The sequence below is a fragment of the Ostrinia nubilalis genome, chromosome 10 (genome assembly GCF_963855985.1).
Source record: "Ostrinia nubilalis chromosome 10, ilOstNubi1.1, whole genome shotgun sequence".
Classification (NCBI taxonomy): Eukaryota; Metazoa; Arthropoda; class Insecta; order Lepidoptera; family Crambidae; genus Ostrinia; species Ostrinia nubilalis.
Genome location: NC_087097.1, coordinates 16,235,092 through 16,250,971, shown reverse-complemented (window position 1 = coordinate 16,250,971; position 15,880 = coordinate 16,235,092). Strand labels below are relative to the sequence as shown.

General features: G+C 39.5%; 1 protein-coding gene and 1 long non-coding RNA gene across 2 annotated transcripts in view; both read right to left on the bottom strand.

The window, feature by feature from the left end:
* The window catches only part of LOC135075479 (histone deacetylase 4-like), a 98,860-nt gene that overhangs the window by 43,899 nt on the left and 39,081 nt on the right, over positions 1 to 15,880 (bottom strand). The gene's annotated exons all lie outside the window — the stretch shown is intronic.
* LOC135075630 (uncharacterized) lies at positions 7,365 to 8,086 on the bottom strand. The gene is made up of 2 exons (XR_010258076.1): positions 7,705 to 8,086; positions 7,365 to 7,608 (listed from the first exon to the last, which is right to left on the bottom strand). It is a non-coding gene; the product is annotated as an uncharacterized LOC135075630 (long non-coding RNA).

Sequence of the window (15,880 nt, the reverse complement as noted above, 5' to 3'; positions counted from 1 at the left end):
TGTTTGCTTGCGTAAACCAGTGAATCATAATAGGTAAATAATACAAAATTAAGTGAATGTACAATAAGTGGTAGGTAACACCCAAAGCGCAAGCTCATAAAAGTTTCACAATGTTAGTGGCACTATTTAAAGTGGTCCATAAATCTCTAGCAGACCAACAGACATACTGTCTCACGGTGACACTTACTGTCTCACTAACACTGTAATTACTATAATTAATATTGTAATTAGTTTTGCAATTATAATTTCAGCTGTAATCCTGCAAGACAGATTGCATCGCAATGGTTTTTCTAAATAAATAAATAAATAAAAATAAATAAATATAAAAGTTTCAGCTTTAATTTGTACTTCCCGTAACAATCCTCCCTTATTCTATCATTTAGTCAGCAGGAAAGCCTTAATTTATGTTTTCTACCAAAATGTACTTAGCCCCAGAGATTTTCACAGCATGATATTTTCATTTCTCAGTTAAAAAAGACTCGAGAAACATCTAAGAGTTTGAAACAAAAACAATACAACTGATGGCTGCTTGGGCCCAATCAGATACGAGCGCAAGTGTCAGTGTATTTTTTAAACAAAAATTAACTAAACAAAGTGTCTACGCCCCTTCTTTCTGATGACACGTGACCGCACCAAGTAAACAAAGTTGCGTAAACGCTCGAGGAAAACGACGCGCACGCAGCCGTGACGTCACCGCGCATAACTACGGGATGTCCGACTTACATGCGTGATATGTTTGTAAAATTGATGAGTTGCTGCACCTACAAATGTAACAGGAAAATATTCCGGAAAATCACCTGTAATACGACGATAGGCAACAAACATGTTTTGTTGAACGCAAACCAGAACGAATTAATTAAAAGCCTTGTTTTTCTCGATTTGGTATTGAATATTTGGGGTAAATTAAATAAGTATTGGTAAAACTAAAGAATACTTAATATAACTGTTATATGGACAATGGAGTTGTCTTATTTAAGAAATGATCGTTCTTCTACATTATTTCTGATTTTCTGTTTACTTTAAAGATTTGCAATAAGTGCAACATGGTTGTAACCACTAATTCGTTATTCACATAGGTAACAGACTGGTACAACATAAGCAAATAATGAACTGCACATGTTACACAGAATCGAATCTGTTTGACGCGGGGAGCTAATTGGACAAGACAGCGAACGCCTCCGGCTGCGACAGCGTCATGTCGAGATGTGTTTACATTGGAAAATCACTAAGCTCAATTGGCGCGAGCATATGGCATGAGCGAACATATTGTTCCCTTAATATCCGGCTATATAAATCTCTAAAAAGCTGTGTGAGATATGGCTGCGTAACCGTGAATTATGTCGTTTGGACGTAAATAATATTTACCGCTATCAAAATCAACACTATGGCAGTAATAAATGTGACGTTGCCATCCGAGAATAGTTACTGCCGGAGATTTGAAACAATAGAAGATCGCGGGTGCCAACGTGGACGGTGCTCATTACCCGGCGATAATAAATCTTCGCGCATTTGCAGGTAATGCCAGACAGACAGACACAATAATCGGCCGCGTTACAGATGCGCATTGCTCAACAATCCGGAGGTGCTATTTTAATATACGAGTACAACGTGTTTTATAGGTGCTGGCGAAATTAGAGACGTTATTAATATGTACTAGCCGCATTAGACTATTAAATACTCATAAACGAGACATTTCAAGAATGAAGATGTATTTTAAATTGGCAAGTCCTGTTAGCCCCAGAAACTAATATACTAACGAACTGATTTGATCAGCTAATAGTAAACACAAATTGTTAGTAACTAACTCACATAACTAGGGGGCTGAATATTCCAGCAAACATGAAATAATTTGAATTACCATATAATATTATTCCAAAACTAAGCCAATAGTCATAGGTGTGAACCTTCATGAATACATCGATCTGATTAACATTTAAACTGCCGTCAAGTCTCAGTAACCGCGACCGAACCGCCGGTGACGCCGCGGGTGACGAAGCGGTGGGCGAGCCGCTGCTGGCATGCTGGCCTCGCCACGCGCCAACTCAAACAATCCACACGACTGTCCTCACAGCTACTCAACTGTCTCTGTCGGTGTGTGATGAACCATCGCATGTCCAACTGTGTCCAACAACTGAGATTATTACGTGATTTCTAAATTCTATTGAACAAATTCTTTGCGGACTTTTACATTGGCGCCCAACTGTAGCACCATACGGGAGTAGCTGAGGCTGTGGTGCCTGTGGTGAAAATTAAACAAGTAGAATCGATTGCATGGGACTGTCATTATAATTTAGTTATTACGGTATTTATTGTTTAAAGATCATTTATCTATATCGCATGAAAAGAATGAACACCTGTGTTCTACAAGTTTTATCAATTTTAAACATAGTCATTTACAAATGACAAGATAAGCATCAGAAAACAAGCGACTTCTCGTCTGGGGATCTCTAGCAACCGCACTGGCGCGGGCGCAACGAAATGCTGACAGATTGCTGTGTCAGCGCGGGTCGACCTGGGTGGTGCCTTCATAAATCGAGTGCGGCACCTGAACAGCCTAACAAGAGCTAACGCTGGCGTCTCTCCAATCAGGTGCGAGCATTATATATTCGGGCGTCGTTTGGCCATCTCTAATTTTACGCCGCCGGGAGGTGCCGTTTATAGCCTCCCCAGAATAGCGGGGAACTTATAGACGCGTTGACGGACACGCACACAGACAAACGCCCGATTTAGAAGCGCGACGGAACCATTTATGGCACTTACAACATTTCGCGGCTAATTTTACTGAGCCGAAAAGGTCGGACGGCGAGCCAACTGAATTATTTTTTATTGCCGTCTCTATGCCCGACGAATCAATTGACAGCTTTATTGATTAAAGTGAGAATAAAAGTGTAATGATCACTTGTGAATTGAAGAGTGATGAATCGCTCCTTTATTTACCTACCTATTTATTTTTTGTTTGGAAAGTCCTACATTTCAAATGAAAATTATTACCAAAAACCATTAGTCAAATACATATTAAAAGAGAATTGACATACATATTGGACAAGAAACTAGCTAAGCTTCAAAATCGCACAAATATACAGATACATAATACATATTATTATGTGGAATCCACTCATTTCCACTCATTTAAAATCATGAAGTCTGTTAATAGAAGAATTATCCAGCTAATTTTCATTAATAAATTCTTTGAATCGTATTTTAAAAATCGCTGTAGACATTGCAGTGCGACAAAACGAAGGTGTCAGGCCATAACAGCCTGTCGAACTTTACGACCGTTGTAAAACAATTCAGAAGCCAGTGAGATGTTTCAGCAATGTAACAAGTGCACACATGAGCGCCAATCAATTGTGCGCGCGCGCCAAAATAGTTCGCGGCGGCTGCGGAATGCGCGGCTGTGACGTCGCATCCGGCGCGAGTGCCACCCTTCGTGGGCGCGGGACATCGGGAGAAACTGACTTCTTCTAGTTTCACTTCCACTGTGACGCAGGAGTTCAATTGGGGCTGATCAGAAGCTAATTACAGTTAATCCATTCGAATCGATCTTTGGCACTTTAGTTAGTATTGACGATGAAGTCGTTTTCGCCTTTAAACCGGCTCAAGCGTAACTCTTGTAGCGGAGTTTTGAGCTGACACTGTATAGGCTTGTTGTCGACACGACAAGAAGAAGAACCGGCTCAAGAAGTATAAGCTACTCTTGCGCATCATAACGGCAAAATCTCTACGAACAGCATTGTAGAGTAGAGCTTCTTATATTTACTACGCATTATCTACAAGGTATTATTAACTGTAATCAAATGTTTCAACTTTTCCAGTGACATTGGCTTCGACACCTTCCAGAAACACTTGTTCAAAGGCAAACGTTATCAATACAGCCTACGCAATCTACGCATACACTAAACATTAACTGATATAGTAATTTAGAGCTTATGTGCTAGATGCTGAATAATTGCAAAAGTAAGTCTGGTAAGATTTGAATTCACCGTAAAACTTAACTATTAAGGTAGGTCAATTTCCGGTACCAATGAACCTGTCATAGTAAAACCATTGAATCGGATTCCTGCCAGCCCACGCGGGGAATACGTTATTAGCGGCCGAGTGCGGCCACGGCGCATTGGCGAAACCAACAAAAACATAAACATCCGGGTTTGCTTGTGACGTGTTTTAGGTTCAGGTCGACGATTAGAGATCAAATTGAACATAATAATCGCAATCATCACCACCACATTGCGGATCGGCAAAAAGGTGTGTTACGTCCAAATGATGTGTGAATTTATGCATGCTGATTAAGTTGAGGTCACACATGGTTATCGGGGATACCTTTTTTTTTATGAATTAGTAAACATCAGTATTTATAATCCCAACTCTTAAGTATCCCACGCACCGAGCACGCGGGAAACGTGTTAATTGGGGGGAATAAACAAAAACCGTAAAGTTCCCGGAGCCACCTGTTCACGCGAGGCCTAGACCTTCGGCGCGTGGGCGTCGCGTGCGGTAGGTCGCCGTAGCGAACCGCTTCTTTGAACGATACTACATTGACAGAAGAGCTACTACAGATATTTAACCGCTATGACCATAGCGGCCTAAGTCGCAAGATTTGGAAATCAACTCTGCGATTGCTGATGAAGAACTATCTGTAGCATGTGTCAGATCCAAATTGATGGAGGTGGAATAATGAAACGGGAATCTAGATTGATTTTTAAGAGCGTAAAGTCAGAAGAAGATGCAGTAATAAAGCTCTACAATGACACAAAATTATACCCAAGATAAACTTTCATCAATATAAAGCTTAATAGTATAGAGACGAACCCATTTCCGTGACGATATTGTCTAGTGGAATATTCCCATAGCAACTGTTGTGTGTTATGATTGGCTCAATTGCTGCGCGCACGCGTCATCTGGCCAAATGCAAGTCGCTGACATAGTATCTCCGCCGAAGACAGGTCAAGTGCGTGTACGATTCCGTGACAATAGCGCGTTCAGTTCATCGGACAAAGTACCGTTAAAAACTTAGAAGTGAAATCATTTTCAGATTTTGGGGATTTTCAATTCGCTACCTTTGCATCGACTTACCAGAAGTAAAATTACCTCCTCATATTTAAACATACGTTTAATACTCCTCTTAATAAGTCAGAAGCACTTGAATTTATAACACATTTTTATGAATAGCAATCTAAATTCTATAGTAAAATATTCAGGTGGTAAAGTCCAAGTTTTTATTAATAATTATCAGTATAAGCTATCAGATACCTGGCTATTTTGGTTAATTACAGTGGCTATATCTTAACAACAATTAATTCAATTTAGATAATGTTGAAACTGATTATTTTACGATTAAACAACTTGATTTAGCTCACAACCACTAATAATACCTATTAGTCTAGTAAGAAATAAAATATGATGTGTTAGAATCAAATAGTTATATCTATAGCGGGTGCCGTGGAATTTCCCGATCGTGTCGTAGGCTCGTAGCGCGATAGCGCCGTAGCGACGATGGTAGTTAAATATTACCATTCGCTTATTTTGGGCAGGAGTTTACGCAAATGGAAATTTCATTATTTCCGCATAAAGCTAATATTTTTTCCGCCTTCAAGTTGTGTTTTTAAGATCCGACAACATTGAAAATTCAAAATTTCAAACAACATTATAGCGTCACTAGTACTACACGTGAAAACACTACTTGTGAAGCGTGAGATAAAAATAAACTGTAATCGAGGCGATGTAATCACACGCTATCGGATACAACAATTGTAGTTACGCAAGCGCCATTATCCAATGAAGGTCTCGAACGCTAGACCAGTAACCTCTAGTAAACTCTGGAACTAATAGGCTATCGGCCAACGCTGCCGATGGAAACAATCCGCGGAGCTATTCCTGCGTGACGTCACGCCACCGCGGCGCCAACATGCGCCGAGCTGGCCAATGGACGCCAATGTGCCACCGGCAGGTGGTGCGATCTGGTCGCTTTTGGTACTTGAACCGCTGACACCGGTTTATTGCCGCTTCCTGCTCGCGCGGAGTTGTGCACAATTGCTGGCCTTTGGTCTATAAATGTGCCCGTTTATTACATCTTGTGACACGTCAACTCACGCGTCATGGAGGAATACCGACATTCGTGAGAGCTATCATCTGGTAACTGGTTCTTTGTAATTCTTCTATTAAACTTACTGCTTCATATCTGCCAATTTAATAACAAGAGCATTTCAAACCACCGGCGTATCAGGAATGGGCTATATTCAGCAACTAATCTCATTCCCATTAATAGCATCGCCTCTTTGAATATTGAAGTGGACGGCGTTATAATCGCCGCGAGGCCAGCCAGTCGTTATAAAATTTATTGAGTCTAGTCTCCGGTACTATTCCTGGCTCTAAAAATGTGTCAATTATGACACTCTCTGCATTCGATCATTCTTCTGGAAATAATTATTTTATGGTTTGTGGAATATATCAAGAGCAGCACGGAGACATGATATAATATAAACAAAGTGACGTCAGAGTAGGCAATCATTTCCATTTTTATTACGTAAACAAAATAATAAATCTAATGTTAAAGACTGTTCTCGGATGATAATAAGTTATTTACAAGTCCATATTAACGTCGCTGAAAGATTTACAAGTGAATAGTGCTATTCCCGATAAAATGCTCGGAGCAAAACACCAAGAGCATAGGTACAAGACGGCGATACAATTTTTAATTAAAAATGTTAATAATAAAGGTGAGGCGATTACTTAACCGACGTAATAATATGTGCCGATTATAGGCATGATGTCATTATCTTTTTATATCCACGAAACATACTTACACGCGAGAACATACGGAAAGTTTTGTTCTAACTCTACACATTTACACCCGTATTCACAAACATTACTTTGAGGCCTCATAGTGCGCGTGGATGCACAGGGTCCCAAAAACCTAGTCATAGACGATACTTCAGTGGGGACAAGCACTATGCGTCCCTTAGAATGAACGCAAAGCTAAGGTAGCCAGGGAGCTGTATTACGCAACGCATAGTGTCTATTTATGTCAAAATTTTTAGGTTATTCTCGTTTTTGAGGTTTGTTTGCTTTATTTATGGTTGTATTCGATTAATATTATCTTACAATGGATTACAGTAGTGAAGAAGAATTTGATAATTAGGTATATCAATGAGCAAAGTAGAATAAGTACCAGAAAAGTGATACGGGATTCCCAAAATCCCTTTGATTATTACAATTCAGACGAATTTAGTTTAGTTTTCCCATGATGGGGTACTTTTCATACTTTTACCACTGATAAAAAAAGACCTGAGGAAATTAACTACGAGGAGGCCTTCCAGTGCCACCTACATAATGTATCAGTTGCTAGTGGCAAATAAAACATAAAATTTTTAATGAAGTTTTATTTTCATCAATCTTCAATGTCTAATTTAATTTTATGTATTTGTAAATCATAAATCTTTTTTTCATGTTCTAACAAATTATTTTCTCTTTCTATCAATATTTTTTCTCTTTGTAGCCCCAACTCGTGCAAAGCCTGGTCTTGTTGTATATTATTCAATGTGGTGCGTTTGATTCTTGTTTCTGTCTTAATCTTCATTCTTGCTACTACTAATCTTAATTTCTTGATACCTGAAAAGCAAATTATGAATTTAATTCCTTTGAGTATATTCTGCTTAGTTATTCCTCATAAATCTACGTACTATATATTTTAAAAACATTACTTACTAGTGCGTGTTGAGAACGTTTGATTGATTCCTGAGAAAGTTCTTTCATTCTTTGGGTCTTTAAATTATTCCAGCAGCTTTTCAGTTGATGTGTGAGCCTTTGTGAAACATAAAATATGGTTCAGAATTGTACGCCACTGTTAGAGTTTCCCAGGCCTGCTTCGTCAACTCGATATTTTAGAGAGGATAATAATATGCTTGTCTTCAATAATAGGCCTTTCTCTTATTAAGCTACAATCAGCAGCTCTCTTTCGGAAGAAGAAAACGGCAGCTTTTTTATCTGAAAAATAATGATTGAAACATGATTTTCACTATTATTATTAATCGAAGTATTCATACTAACCCGATAGTTGTAGTTTTATCCATATTTATTTAATTCACAAATCCACAATTTAGCGACACATAAAAACCGTTGCACCGTTTGAATGACAGGAATGTCATGTCAGTTAGCGAAGTGAAGTGCGTAACATAAGCGAACCAATCACAGAACTCTATGTAACACTCTGATTTTGCATAGTCAAGGGTCGTTTAAGTATTGTTTATGAATTGAAAGGCTTGTCATATGGAACGCATTGAGAAATGTCTCATTTCGCATAGCGTTGCTGCTTTGCATAGGTAAGTATCGTTTGTGAATACGGGTTTAGACTCGAAGGATGGGTCACTTTTAATAGACAATGTTGAATGCCTCATATTCGAGCGCGATAAGCCGCGCGCAATATTTTGTTTAGTCGCAAATACATCTCCTTACTAGCAAGGTGTCTTTCTCTCATCACCAGTCCTTTCATTCAAAATTCAACCTTAACGTACTCAACATAGTGGTCAAAATCGAGCCGGATTCCTGCGTAAAATTAATTGAGAATTTGCATCGACTGGCGAGCATATTTTTACCTGCGCGTCGACCCAACCGGTTTGCTATTGTGCTACGAACAGATGGTGCTACGCGGCTACGATACCTACGGCGACGTGTTGGCGTAAACAAGTGATTATAACGCACGGAACAAAATAACATCAATGCAGTGATATTGCAGTGTCTTTAAATGAAGTTTACGTACATAATTCACAATGTCAGACATAGAAACGTCTATAGAAGAGCTCAAAGACATTTATGAATTAATAAAGAAGGCACAAATCAACTTTAAAAAGTGTCCAACGACAAGAAAAACAAAGGGTTATCTACAAGCGAAAATTCAATGCATCGATGAGTACTGGACTTCGTTTCGCACGGCGCATCAGACGTTATTCAAGCTAACTACGAAAAGTGACCGAGATACTTTGAATTACTTTGTCAATGATGTGCATGGAGAATGTGAAGAAGTGTATACGTGTCTCAAGGCCGATTTGACAGACTCGTTGCTGTCACGTCAACAGAAAGGGGAATCATCTGCACTGAATACGAGCAGCTCAAGTGATCGCGCTGATAATTACACCCCAGATGTCAAATTACCACAAATCAATTTACCAACATTCTCCGGCGCGTACGAGGAATGGCAATCGTTTGAAGATACATTTGTAGCCCTAATCCATGCAAATAAAGGACTTAGTGATGTGCAAAAATTACATTACCTGAAATCGTGTGTTATCGGTGAAGCGAAGAATACAATCAAGCATTTCCAAATTACTGAGAAGAATTACAAACCTGCTTGGGACACCCTGAAAAATAGGTACAGTCACAAACGGCTAATCGTTAATGCTATTTTGAAAAGGCTTTTTTCTTTGAAGAAAGTAAATGTACAATCACCTACACAACTGAAGGCCTTGATAGACAACACCAAAGAATGTTTAACAAGCCTGAATGCATTAAATATTTACACCGGTACTTGGGATCCATTAATTATATTTCTGGTAATTCAGAAATTGGACCAAGAATCACACAGAGCGTGGGAAGCATATGTAAGTGCTGAATATTTTGAAGAATTACCCACATTCAACAACTTCACAACATTTTTAGAAAACCGTATCTGTACTTTGGAATTAACTTCACCTGTAACTGCACCAAAAGACAAGATAAAGGAAAGATCATTCACTGCTACCACGTCGATGAATCGTGTTTGCAGCATGTGTAAGGAAGACCACCTGCTTTGTCACTGTAAGGAATTTGGAAAACTGGATCCGGATAAGAGAAGCGAATTTGTTAAAGAACAACGACTCTGTTACAACTGTCTTGCTGCCGGGCATCCTGTATTTCACTGCAAACAAAAAACTTCATGCAGGATCTGCGGCAGACGTCACCACTCACTTCTACATTCACACAAGAAGAACCAAGAGTCCACGGGCAAAGAAGAGAAGAAACCATCACCAGGACTTTCATCCATGCACACAAATGTAGAAGAACATTCAGAGGACGAACAAGATGTGTTAATTGCCTCGCACTTTGTTTCTCGGTATAAAAGGGCTCTTTTAGCCACGGCTTTAGTCCCTATCAAAAGTGCGTCCGGGCAAGTTAGTATGTTTAGAGCTTTGATCGATTCCGGTTCTCAGGCCTCCTTCATAAGCGAGAGAGCGACTCAAATACTAAAGCTTCGCAAGACTTCGGTTAAAGGTACGGTAACTGGAGTAGGTTCTAGTAAAACGTCAGTCAGTCATGTGGTCCAACTTGAGGTTTTATCGAGATGTGAAAAGAACTTCAGCCTCAATGTTAAAGCGTACGTATTATCAACACAGCTGACAACCAAGTTGCCTTGCAAGTCTATCACACCAAGAAATTGGTCACATTTGGACGGACTATCATTAGCAGATCCAAATTATTTTGTGCCAGGAAAAATCGACATTTTGTTGGGCGTAGATGTTTACACGGAAATACTCAAGAATAATCTCATCAAAGGCCCCCCAGGAACACCCTGTGCGCAAGAAACCAACCTGGGTTGGATACTATTCGGCAGCATAAATGATCAGATCCCCGACGAAGATACCGTAGCAATGCATATTCACCTGGATGTAGACAACATGCTGAGAAATATGTGGGACATTGAACCATCAAACAAACGTCATTTCACAGCCGAAGAAAGATTGTGTGAAGAAATTTACGCTAAATCACATTCCAGGTCACCTGATGGACGATACATTGTAAAACTCCCGTTCAAATGTGAAGATCCTTTACAAATGATTGGTGAAACAAGAGAAACAGCTTTGCACAGATTTCATCAATATGAGAAAAGATTGGAGAGGAATCCAAGTTTGAAGAAAGCGTGTGATGATGTTATCGAAGAGTATATTGTGCTTGGACACATGGAAAGGGTTCCTAAGGAAGAGACCAATAAAAAGGCCGTATATTTACCTTATCATCCAGTCGTAAGAGAAGGAAAAGAGACGACTAGTGTCAGATTAGTGTTCGATGCTTCGTGTGAAGGTTCTAACGGGAAATCTTTGAACAACTTACTGCTGGTGGGACCTCAATTGCAGGATGACTTAAGAGATCTGATAATGAGATGGCGAACAAAGTCAATCGCTTTTGTGGCCGATATCGAGAAAATGTATCGTCAGATACTGGTTACAAAAGAAGATACTGACTTTCAGAGAATACTCTGGCGAAAAACCAGCTCTGACGAAATTCAAGAATATCGCTTGCTAAGAGTCACATTCGGAATATCTTCTGCGCCTTATCTTGCAATAAAAACTTTAATGCAACTAGCCGAAGACGAGGGACAGAATTATCCAGCAGCAGCCAAGGTTATTAAGGAAGATTTCTTCGTGGATGATTGTATGAGCGGATGCATTCAAGATTCAGTGACCGAATCTATACAGCTGAGTACTCAAATTTCTCAAATACTAGAGAAGGGAGGTTTCGTTCTTCAAAAATGGGCATCCAACAACACTGAATTCATGAATGAAATACATCCTTCGCGACGTAGTGCTAATACAAAAAAGGAGTTGACAAACCAATGTATCATGAAGACTCTTGGAATCACCTGGAACATGGGTACAGACTCATTTCATTATCATTTTAACTTACCACCAGAGCCCAAGTTTATTACCAAGAGAAATATTTTAGCTGACATCCAAAGACTTTTTGATCCGTTGGGATGGCTTGGAGCTGCAATAATTCCAGCGAAGATATTGATCCAACAGTTGTGGGTGGAAAAATTGGACTGGGATGAAGAAGTAACTGGTTCACTTAGAAACGAATGGTTAAAATTGAGGCAAAGCTATGAACATCTTGATAAAATTCATATCAATAGACAAATCGAGATTGATGACGACGATATGGAAAATTTCTCACTCCATGGCTTCTGCGATGCATCGAACAAGGCCTATTGCGCTGTAGTATATTACAGAGTTGTCACGAAGAGCGGTAGGATAGACACCGGCATCGTTGCATCCAAGACACGAGTAGCCCCCGTCAAACCAGTCACACTACCGAGACTCGAGCTCTGCGGTGCGGTACTGCTGGCTAGACTTTTGACACAAGTTCACAAAGCCATGAGAATTTCTATCAACCAAGTGTATGCTTGGACTGATTCATCTGTGGTCCTATCATGGTTATTTGGAAACCCCAATCGCTGGAAACCTTTTGTCAGCAACAGAGTTGTGGAAATTCTTGACAATCTTCACAATACTCAATGGTTTCACGTAATATCCAAAGAGAATCCAGCAGATATTGGTTCTAGGGGACAATACTTACTTCAACTGATAGAAAACCAAAAGTTATGGTGGGAAGGGCCAGAATGGCTGAAAGATGATAAAATCAAATTTACTCGACCAAATATTATACCAACTGAAATTGAAAGGAAGAAAAACATAGAAGTAAATTTTAAGACTCAGAATGAAGAGACAGATTTTTTTGAAGACTTTGATACACTAGAAGAGTTGCAAAGAATTATAGTTTACAGCATTCGATTTTTAAATAGCAAAAAGAAACCAGAAGAAATAGATCAACAATTTACAACAACTGAATTAGAAGAAGCTCTGTTAAAATGCATAAAAATAGTACAAGGAAAGGAACATGCAAAAGAGATAGATAGCCTAAAAAGGAAGGGATATGTACAGAAAGACAGTAACTTAAAATCTCTTAACCCCTACCTGGATGACAAAAATATTCTCAGGGTGGGCGGAAGGTTAAACAATGCTAATCTCGACGATGAATCTAAACATCCAATAATACTTGGAGCAAAGAACAAGTTAACTTCGTTGATTATATCTCAAGCTCATAGAAAGACTCTGCATGGTGGTATTCAAATCATTCTTTGCTATCTCAGAAGTAAATATTGGATTATAAGAGCAAAAAATGAAGTAAAAGCTCATATTTACAAGTGCCTCATATGCGCCAGACAGAAGGCAGCATGTCGTAGTCAGCTCATGGGCGACTTACCCAAACAACGTGTGAACGAGGCTCGCCCATTTCTTCATAGCGGAGTCGATTTTGCCGGTCCTTTGCAAGTATTAATGTCAAAGGGCAGAGGTGCAAAATCTAACAAGGCCTACATCGCCATATTCGTTTGTATGGCTGTCAAGGCCATACATCTCGAATTGGTCGGTGACCTTACATCAGAATCATTCATGGGCGCTTTCCGAAGATTTGTTGCCAGGAGAGGAAAATGCACTCACTTATGGAGCGATCAAGGGCGCAACTTCATCGGAGCAGACAAAGAACTAGCAGCAGCATGGAAGCAAGCAAGCCTAGAGCTCCCAGGTGAACTTGTCAATGTTCTTGCAGCCGATGGAACGCAGTGGCACTTCGTGCCTCCATATAGCCCAAACTTTGGCGGCCTTTGGGAGGCGGGCGTAAAATCAGTAAAATTCCATCTAAAAAGAATTTTGACTGCAAACCTGACATTTGAAGAGATGACGACAACACTATGTCAAATAGAAGCGTGTTTAAATTCACGACCTTTAACACCGTTGGATACCACTGACACTGACGTTATAGAGCCACTCACCCCCGGACACTTTTTGATAGGTGAATCTCCAATTTCTGTGCCTAATCCTGATTTACGTGACATCAACATAAATAGGCTATCGCGTTGGCAATTAACACAGAGACTTGTTAGAGATTTCTGGCACAGATGGCAGTCTGAGTATCTATCCAGACTCCAAAAACGCCCTAAGTGGCTCAAACGCCAGAAGGAATTTGAGCTCGGAGACATCGTATTGCTCAAGGACGAGCAGACGCCGCCCAGCAAGTGGGCGCTCGGCCGCGTGCTTGAGAAGCACCCCGGGCCCGACGGCGTCTGCAGGGTGTACACTGTGTGGAGCAACAAGCATGTCACCCAACGATCGGTGTCTAAACTATGTGCATTACCAATAGATAAGTCGTAATTCATAATTCGATTGATTTAATTCTTTATTAAAATATTAATTAAAAAATGTTATTAAATCTAGTTTAAAAATATTTGTAAATCAAATAATAAACTAAAAAACGTGTAAAGTAAAATAGATGCTAAAATACTTTATTTTGTAACTTATTGTAACTCAATTAGGAAACAAAATTGTAATGTTAAACTTGTTAACTTCATAGATGATTATTGTAGAATATTATGTAAAGGACAGCCTTTGTAAACAACGCAAAGCCGTCCTTTGGTGGGCGGTATGTTGAATGCCTCATATTCGAGCGCGATAAGCCGCGCGCAATATTTTGTTTAGTCGCAAATACATCTCCTTACTAGCAAGGTGTCTTTCTCTCATCACCAGTCCTTTCATTCAAAATTCAACCTTAACGTACTCAACAGACAACAAGCCCTACTTTTGACGAAGAAATCAATATTATCAAAAATTACTAAAAGAAAACAAAAGTTAATTAATGTATCGTCGCACTGGTAATACATAACAGAGTCTATAGTCAGTAATATTCATCTACTTTTTAGTTACCTAGATACTAGCAGGACTGCTAAAGGATTGATAGCGTTTTGATAACCCGTTATTTCTTAAAGAATAATTTACTGTGGATTTTCGACTGACGCCCACAAGGATTCTCCTTTCGCTTGTTCAACTGGTGTATTGTTTTACGTGAATTGTTTTTTGTTTGATAATAAAAGCAAAAAGGCTGTGTACCTATTAGAGGTAGGAGCCAAGCAAACATCTTCCCACGCGGTGTCATGTAAAGGTCGGCGGAATGCCAGCGCCTCCACAGGAGCACCCGCGGCCCACGCGCGCAACCCTCGTGCCACTATTGTGACTAGTGCGACCTTTACCTAACGTTACATGGCATAACCTAGTAGTATATCTATGGCATCACTATGCAAAGTCAATACTAGAGATGAGACGTATTTACTAGAACAGATCCACACACTAGGTATTTTTTCCAATTTTTTAAATACTTGATCCACCTAGTATTTTATAAATTACACGATTTCCGACCCTACCATCAAAGTAATAGAGGTTATTATTGCGTAATCCGTAGTCGTGTATTACGCGCACCTAGTATTTCTCGCTAAGCTTATGTGCGAACGTAGAGATTCACTCCGTCTCTGTCTGACCAAACAAATTTGAGCGCGACGAAGCAAATGCACACAAACGTAGTCAAACCATATTCATGTAAATAAGAAAAAATAAAATGTAAATATTTTTATGAAATTGATATCTTTTAAATACACCAACTTTTAAGTTGACAGTCCTAAGCTTGTTGAAGTATGAAGGGAGGAATTATTATTCAATTTCAAATTGCATTATTCATACTACGGTTGTATCTTTTAAAAAAAAATTGTATTTTAAAGTCATATTACGTGGATTAGTCCGCACTAGTCGCGTCAAGTATGCTAAATTACTACGTACTAGGTGGAATAGGTATTTGGATCGAGTATTTATAAATACTAAGAATAGGTGCACCTAGTATCAAAATTACCTAGTATAACCCATCTCTAGTCAATACTTCGAGTCCTACATCTAGGCGATAGCACAGAATAAGTAATAGTACAGGTACAGAAGGATTACTCCGCAAGACGATTTAAATAAATGCGAGTCTTGCTACGACGCGATACAGTGGAATTCAGCTCGGACAGCACTACGTACCTACAATTTTATTCACCTACAAGTTTTGTCTCTTTCTATCGCGTGCCTCTGAACTCTTCTTACGCTGTTAGGGTTGCTGTCTAGTAGTGTCTAGTAAAATAATAATTAATCTACTTATTTTTAATGAGGTACGATAGTAGGTAAGTACGCAAAACCTTGGGAGAGGCCTTTGTCCAGCAGTGGACGTCATTTGGCTGAAACGAACGAACGCATTCTGAGCAGTAGTCATGGTAGGT